The sequence below is a fragment of the Ostrea edulis genome, chromosome 8 (assembly GCF_947568905.1).
Source record: "Ostrea edulis chromosome 8, xbOstEdul1.1, whole genome shotgun sequence".
Taxonomy (NCBI): Eukaryota; Metazoa; Mollusca; class Bivalvia; order Ostreida; family Ostreidae; genus Ostrea; species Ostrea edulis.
The window spans coordinates 12,169,909-12,178,205 of NC_079171.1; the positions used below are offsets into that span (position 1 = coordinate 12,169,909).

Here is an 8,297-nt window from a genome sequence, read left to right on the forward strand (position 1 = left end):
GATCCCCTGCAAAACATCCAAATAATCCCGAGAAGGATGATCCAAAAGGACAGCATGAAAGAACACTGCGACTATTTACACAAGTGAAATATGCACGGCAACCACCTTCTGGCCATCCATATATGTATCCATTTGGCATGCCTAGACAGGAGTTTATAGCTGTCAATAAAAAAAAACACTCCCTGAAAAATGACTAGAAAGACGCATCATCACGGTGGGTGTGACCGGTCGACATGGGGTGCTTACTCATCCTAGGCACCTGATCCCACGACTGGTGTGTCCAGGGTCCGTGTTTATCCAACTATATATTTTGTATTGCTTATGCGACTTATGGGATAAATCACGGTTCGCTATCTTCACCTTTCATTAAATACCCATTTAATTGTTGTAATATCTATGTAGTGCATATGGTACACTAATAATGGTTGTGGAAGTACTCAATATTTGGAAGTACTACATCGTGTTTGTATTTCTCACAAAATTTTAAAAATTATGTTCAAGCTATGGCGAATCTCAGGTAACCAATCATTACACGGGAACCATTATATACATTGTGCATTGCATTGCAATCTGAAGATAGCGAAAAGTGAAATATCACACAAATCATGTAAAAAATGCCAAATCTAGAAAGGGGGCAAATACAGACGCCTAGATATATCAATAGTGGAATAGGATTGCTACTACTACTACTACTGGAATTATTTTTCTAACTTTTAAAGTTATATGTCCCGTTATCTTTGGGTATCATCTTAGTAATAAACACACGTCTTTTATATCAAGCTATATAAGTTATAAACTTTATGCAAATAATGAAATTAACTCAATCGGATTAAAAATTAATCAAGTTAGTTTCATATATAATTATGTATTCTCCCAGTCGGGTAGTAATCGGCCCATTTCAAAATATTCACGTGAGTTTGCAACAAGAAAACAATACCAAGGTGATGTGAAAGCGTGAATGGTCTGCAGGCTGTTGGGGGGACAAATTCAGTGATAAAAGTAAGTAAGCTAGAAAGCAGGGTTGATGGAACATCTTTGAACAATGGAGTGAATTTAATATCATGTTTAACACGCAATCACCATTCAGTGCGATTACATACTGTAAATTAAATCCTATCGCCGATAATGTTTCTAATATTTTTTTTTCTCTCGCGCTTGCGTACACCCAGTATGAATATCATTCCCCCAAAAACATGTATACGAAAACCACCACTTTCTCCTTGGGTAGACCAGTTATTATTTAATATCCGTATCTATTTTGTCGACATTGTCAAAGTGCTTCGTTTATATAGATTGTCATACTGACTCAATTTTGATCTTGGTTTTAGCATTGAAATAAAAAAAAAACTATTCAATACGACACATATTCCTTTAAGGTAGGAATTCTGAACAAAAAGGCACACCAATGTCATTACATCCGCATTAAATGACCTACCTTACGACCCACCCACACACACGAAATGTAATGATTTCAGCTTACATTATATTATACATATATATCAAAATTGTACCTATTTTTACAAATTCATAGATAAAGCGTTAAGTTGAATTTCTACTATTTCAAATTATTTCACTTACCTTGAAAGTAGGCCCTTTGGACGCAAAGGCACATCAATGTCATTAAAACCAACAAACGCATGTTGACTAAACCACTGAAACAGACGTGAAAACGTTCATTTAAAAAAGTCCATCAATTAGATAATCAAATCCGGATTCTAATGTTAGCTCTTCTCAGCCTGAAACTGAATGAATGTACTGTGTTCCACTTAATCGTTATAATAATTCTCAAAAAGGGAAAATTTACACATTACTACATGTATAAGTAGTGATATTATATAGTGATGTAAATTAGTTGACTGCAATTGGTTGTGTACTGCCTAGACAAGACGCAGTCAGTTAAACCACTTTAGTGAATGAATAAATGGTGAAGAGCTACACAGAAAAGTAAAGATCCCATGTACACATCATAAAAAATGCCAAGACATAATCACACAAACGACTTTCAACTGACAATTGAAACGTGTAATAAAGTTGTACATCACGATTATGACACAAAGTGCGTTCCATAGTTTAAATTTTCAATAAAGGGCTGTATAAACGTGAAAATCCAGTAAAAAATTAACAAATCAAATCAAGGAAATTACATAACAGAATAAAGAAGTAAATATAAGCCAGGCAAGTATCATATCAGACAAGCAAATAACTATAAATGCATGTTTTAAGTATACCATGTGAGTAACCGAGACCGCATGGAAATCACAACATACGATAAAATACATAATGTGCATTCCTAAAATAGCTATAACTTGTTAAATGAATCATACAAAATGTATTTAATGCATGCTTAGATTGTGGCCAGTCAAGCTTATGGCAAATTTCGGAAAGCTGTCCACGGAATTGTGCGCGGCACAAATATGCAAAGGGCCAATAACTATAAAAGTTATACGTATGAGAGGCAGTGGCTACTTATTCTTATAATTCCAATGCGTTCCCTGTATTATCAACTTCGATAAGAATAGTTTCCCAGCACTATGTTGTTTGTTTTCAAGCGCGTATGAATACATAGCGTTTTTGGATTTATCCATGTGTAAATTCTCGTTTAGATTTATCTTTGTCCAATCAAAACAGTTCTAATAAATAACATTGGGATTATTAAATTGTAAATGTGTTGAATATTGTCATTATATTGTACGCGTGTCTTTAATTTTGCCATTACATTGTACATCTGTCTTTAATATTGCCATTACATAGTATGTGTGTATTTAATATTGTCATTACATTGTACATGTGTCTTTAATATTATCATTACAATGTACGTGTATGTTTAACATTGCCATTACATTGTACGTGTGTGTTTAATATTGTCATTATAGTGTACGTGTGTGTTTAATATTGTCACTATATTGTATGTGTGTGGATCATGCTTCTTTAATATCGTTGTCATATTGTGAGTGTGTGGAGCATGTAAGAACATACTTATTGGGCATCATCTTCTCAGTCTCGTATTTCCTCTTCCCGGCAACCTTTGCATCCTTTGTTTCTAGGTTACTTTTCAAACTCGATAACACTGACGGGGATCTTAAAAACAAAGACGCCATTGAATATATTTTTGAGCATTTGTTTGTTTTGATATTTTTCAGAACCACAAACAATGAAGGCAGTATTGCATTATTCTTTGCATACTGCATCAATTCGAATTGCAATATCGCTTTATGGTACTCACTTTACCCCGTTCCCTCTGAATCTTCTGTCAGTTATGGTTCGCTCGGATAAGAGATGCATCGCCATAGTGTTGTCTGATAATGATAATAATAATAATGATGATAATAGTCGCCATAGTGGTGTCTGAATAATACTAATAATAATAATAACCTTCATTTATCCAGGAAAAGCTTTTTACAAATAGTAGGACGTTTTCTTTGCTATAAAAAATAAACTAACTTGATACGAGTTTGGGTTTATTACGTAATCTCTATCTAGACTAAAGACACAAACTAACTGAAATATGTAAACTGATGGAATTATATGTTCCTTTATTTTTTATTCATTTATGTATTTATCAACTATGGACGGAAGGTTATTTACGTAGAATAGTGTATAAACTACTTGACTTAAGACAGTTAGGGAGAGTGTACATTGTTATGCAATTATACCCATACAATGTTATTTTTTCAAAAACTAATATAGAGATGTCAAGAGCTTTTAAGTGAAGGGTCACGTGTTACATGGACTTACTCTTTGTATAATTGGTGTCTAATAGTATTTCAAACTACATTAATTGTTCAACACTGCAAATATGACTAGTAGAAGTTATGACATTGAAATATTTTTATGAAAGCCACTCTTATTACGACAAACATAATTAGTATCTAATTAGTACATATGACATACTGTTGAGTGTGGCGGAAAACACCAATCAATCAATCAATCAATCAATCGAACCAAATTGATTTCTATTTAATACAAATATGAACAGTATAAGTGTTTTTTCGCTTCATTATGAAATGTGAATTTTATGAAATCCACTCTTATTGCGATATACATAATTAGTGTCCAATTAGTGCACATGATATTTCAAGCCAAATTAACTGAGGTTTTTTTTTCTCACACATATAATAGAAGTGGTTTTTCCACTTCAGTATGAGATGAGAATTTTATAAAATGAGACATCACGAGATATGTATGAAGTGTCATGTTTATCACCTTTATGAAGCACATTCTCATGATTACGTCCTGTTATCATCAGCTGATTTAAGTGCTTTGTCAATTCAGATGTATGGGATGAAGTGCGTGTGATTTAAATGTAACCTTATATTTAAAACATTTGTAATGAAAGAAGTGTATAGTTGTATAATTGTATGTGACATGCGATAGTTTTTGTACAAAATAAAACATGGTAAGCCGCCCGAGCATTTCTAGTAACTTATGGGTCTGCATCCGTCGTCGTACGTTGTCCACCATGCGTTAATCACTACCATTTCAATTGTTTTTAAATTTGTTGTCAAGTATCTTTGGGACACATAAATTGCACTCAGGTAAAATAGCAACATATATTTAACATATGTTAAACACATGACATATGTTAAACATATGTTTCATACCGATTGTTAAGCCGTTCTTGGCACACTGATTTTGACTGCGGATAACTCCGTTTACCTGATCAGGATATGGGGCTCACGGCGGGTGTGACCGGTCAACAGGGAATGCTTACTCCTCCTAGGCACCTGATCCCACCTCTGGTGTGTCCAGGGGTCCGTGTTTGCCCAACTATCTATTTTGTATTGCTTGTAGGAGTCATGAGATTAATCACTGTTCGTTATATTCACCTTGCATATGATTTTATCATCAGTGAACATATGTTTTGTGAAACATGTTGATTATAGTGAAAACTTCAAACATATGATTAACACAAAATGAAAAATGCATATGTTCAACATATGATAAACATATAAAATTTTGAACATATGATTAACGTGTGATCAAAAAGGGGGGCTGTGTTTTATACAGATGTTTGTTTGTTAGAATACCCCACCCCACTTTCAGAATCTCTGCTACGGGTCTAGGCTCTGATTTTTACAAATAATATGCAACTAAGACTAAATATGTTACAAAGTTTTAAAATATCGTCAACTTCATTATTTTTTGTGATTACATTTATAAGTATAAATTTACATAACTAAATCCTTGTTCACCTTAAAATCACAATGTCAATTAGCAAAATCTGAGCTAACTGGTATATATTATAGCACACATAGAGACTATTTGGAGTATATAATGATAAGTTCTTCTATTGTGTGATGCGGCCCTGCTCTGTAAAAGAAAATCAATTATAATCTAAATTTATTTTGAATTACGTTTCTTGCTCGCGGAAAAAAGTCTTTGAAAATAGCTTTGTTATCATATAATTTACATGTTGTTTTTGAAGTCCCTGCAATTAAAGGATCGATGTAACTAAGAAGATCCATAGGACGTCCGCGTTTTGGCAGATAATTGATCATGTCAGGGCCAGGAGAGTGGAGAAAGGTGGTGAATAAGGCCTTTGAAATATCAATTGCTCATAGTGTTCATTTTAACTGAAAATGGTGTACATTGTATTATGCAAGGTGAAGATAACGGACAGTGATCAGTCTCATAACTCCTACAAGCAATATAAATTAGATAGTTGGGCAAACACGGACCCCTGGATACACCAGAGGTGGGATCAGGTGCCTAGGAGGAGTAAGCATCCCCTGTTGACCGGTCACACCCGCCGTGAGCCCCATATCCTGATCAGGTAAACGGAGTTATCCGCAGTCAAAATCAGTGTGCCAAGAACGGCTTAACAATCGGTATGAAACACGTCAGACAGCATTTGATCCAATGTGAGTTTGTATTGACAAACTAGATCGTTATAACGACCATAGAATTTGCGAAATGCTGACTTCAATCGAGACTGTTGAAATCCCTGTACCATCAACTTGTTTGTCAGTAGTTTACCTCGATTTAAAAACTGACTATACCCAGAACAAGCTCTTGCATATCGAATCAGTTGAGATATATAAACACCATATGCAGGTGATAATGAAATATTGCTACATAAACGTGGGAAGTTGACGATGGAGAAGCTGAAACCATCCCGTTTGTCATACAGTTGAGTTGTTAGTTTGCCGTTAATGTCTACTTTCAATAAAATATTCAAGTATGAAGCAGAAGTGGACGACTCTGTGATGTCCTTTATTTCGAGCTCACAGGGATATATCAAATCGACATATGAATGAAAGCTATCATTGTTAATAGACAAAACGTCATCGATATATCTAAAAGTCGAATTGAAGGTCACAGCGAGAGATTTTTTCTTCTCACGTAGAAGTTTTTGAATAAATTCTGCTTCATATGAATATAAAAACAGATCAGCTAACAAAGGAGCACAATTCGTGCCCATGGGAATTCCAACAGACTGTTGGAAGACCTGATCACCAAAGACCACGAAGATATTGTCAATGAGGAACTCTTTTGTCATTAGTATGAATTTTTGGCAAAATGCCCAAATCTACAGTTTTCGTGCTACAATACACCTGTTGCACTATGTTTCACCATTAATCTTTTTACATACATTAGGAGACTTTGATATGGACATCCTTTGATGACAGTTGATTATGCTGTATGTATTTTCCAAATTATCTAAATTCATCAACGAAATCCAACAAAAAATCCCTTTTTGGCAAAATGCCCAAATCTACAGTTTTCGTGCTACTACAGATCAATTACACTACGTTTCACCATTAATCTTTTAATATATATTAAGAGTCTTTCATATGGACATCCTTTGATGGCAGTTGATTATGCTGTATGTATTTCCAAATTCTCTAAATTAATCAATGAAATCCAACAAAAAATCACTGTTGGCAAAGTGCCAAATTATAATAAATTGGTACAGCGGTCAGTAACACACTCTTTACCATAGGTTGATATAGATATCATAAATAAGGAGGGAATTTTATGGGGAATCGAGATTTATGGAAAAAATTAGTTGTCTTTTTTTAATTTTTAATATGCCACAAGGACAAAACATGAGTAAAACGGGCTGAATTTTGCAGTTCAATTAGCCCTCATAGACTGCTGTCGGTTTCCATGGCAACGGATGGTAGAAATTTGGTGATGGGGTTGAAATTATGTAAGATGGTGCAAGTAAAGTTAATACTGTGAAAATCAAAGAAATCTGTGACATTGAGTGGCCAGACCCTATCTGATTTCTTTGATTTTTACATAGAATTGATCTTAATATTCTCAGAAAGTAGACGTTTTTCTCAATGACGGATTTAATGGAAAATTCTCAATCTTCTCACTGGTTTATTGTGTTGATTTCAAGGATTTTGCAGTGTTATACAACAAAATAACAATAAAAATAAATATTTAGCTATCAATCTTAGTCATAGTGTTTCATTTTGATTATTTATAGTGATTATTGATATATTTCTCTGCTAATTTCATGCATTTCACACTTTCAAATATTCCCTTTAATTTAAAGGGGATTTTCACGAACAATGGTGACAATTGACCTTGTAGTTTTCAAGAAGTTAAAAATATGATATTGTTAACGCAGGACGGCGGACTAACGACTTCAAGCCGCCTTAGTGATTCGGGTAACATAAAAATCTGACGAATTATTATGCATGATGAAAATAACATCTCAGATACTTATCGAGAATAACAGGAAAATTCAGACGAAGATCAATTGTTCTTTCCCCATTGTTAAAAATAGTGTTATGTCTTATACAACCACATTAGGATAACATTATATTACAATATTTATAATATTTATATACATTTCCGTCTTGTACCATTGGCTACGAGGAAAACACCCTGACAAGACGATGAAAAGGCGGTTTATTCAATGTTCGTTAATCTTACCTAAGGATGAGGAATAAACCGTGCTATAGATCTCTCGTGATTAAAACCTTCAGATTTATAATATGTTGCTAGTAGATCGAAGTCGTTAGAACAATTTGCATTATATATATATAGAGAGAGAGAGAGCTCACATAATTGAATATGTATCATGCAGACTTGTTGATCGTGAGTTTTTGACGTATGATTTCGTTGATGGTTTCACCAATTACAACCAATCAATGAGTTCTGAAAGTAGAACAGATGAACAAAGGGTTACAAACACAAGGGCTTTGAATGATAATTATATAACATGTAAAAATAGACGGGCACGCCATTAAATGCTGTAGTTATGATTAGTGTAAATAATCGCATCTTATTCATCAATATCAGTCACGTATTACGAACAAGCAACTTGAGACAAAGAAACA

General features: G+C 34.0%; 1 long non-coding RNA gene across 1 annotated transcript; it reads right to left on the reverse strand.

Annotated features, from left to right (window-relative positions):
* Positions 1-1,582: 1,582 nt before the first annotated feature.
* LOC130049411 (uncharacterized) lies at positions 1,583-8,047 on the reverse strand. Its single transcript, XR_008797896.1, has 4 exons — positions 7,891-8,047; positions 3,224-3,296; positions 2,977-3,078; positions 1,583-1,652 (listed from the first exon to the last, which is right to left on the reverse strand). It is a non-coding gene; the product is annotated as an uncharacterized LOC130049411 (long non-coding RNA).
* Between the last annotated feature and the right edge of the window lie 250 nt (positions 8,048-8,297).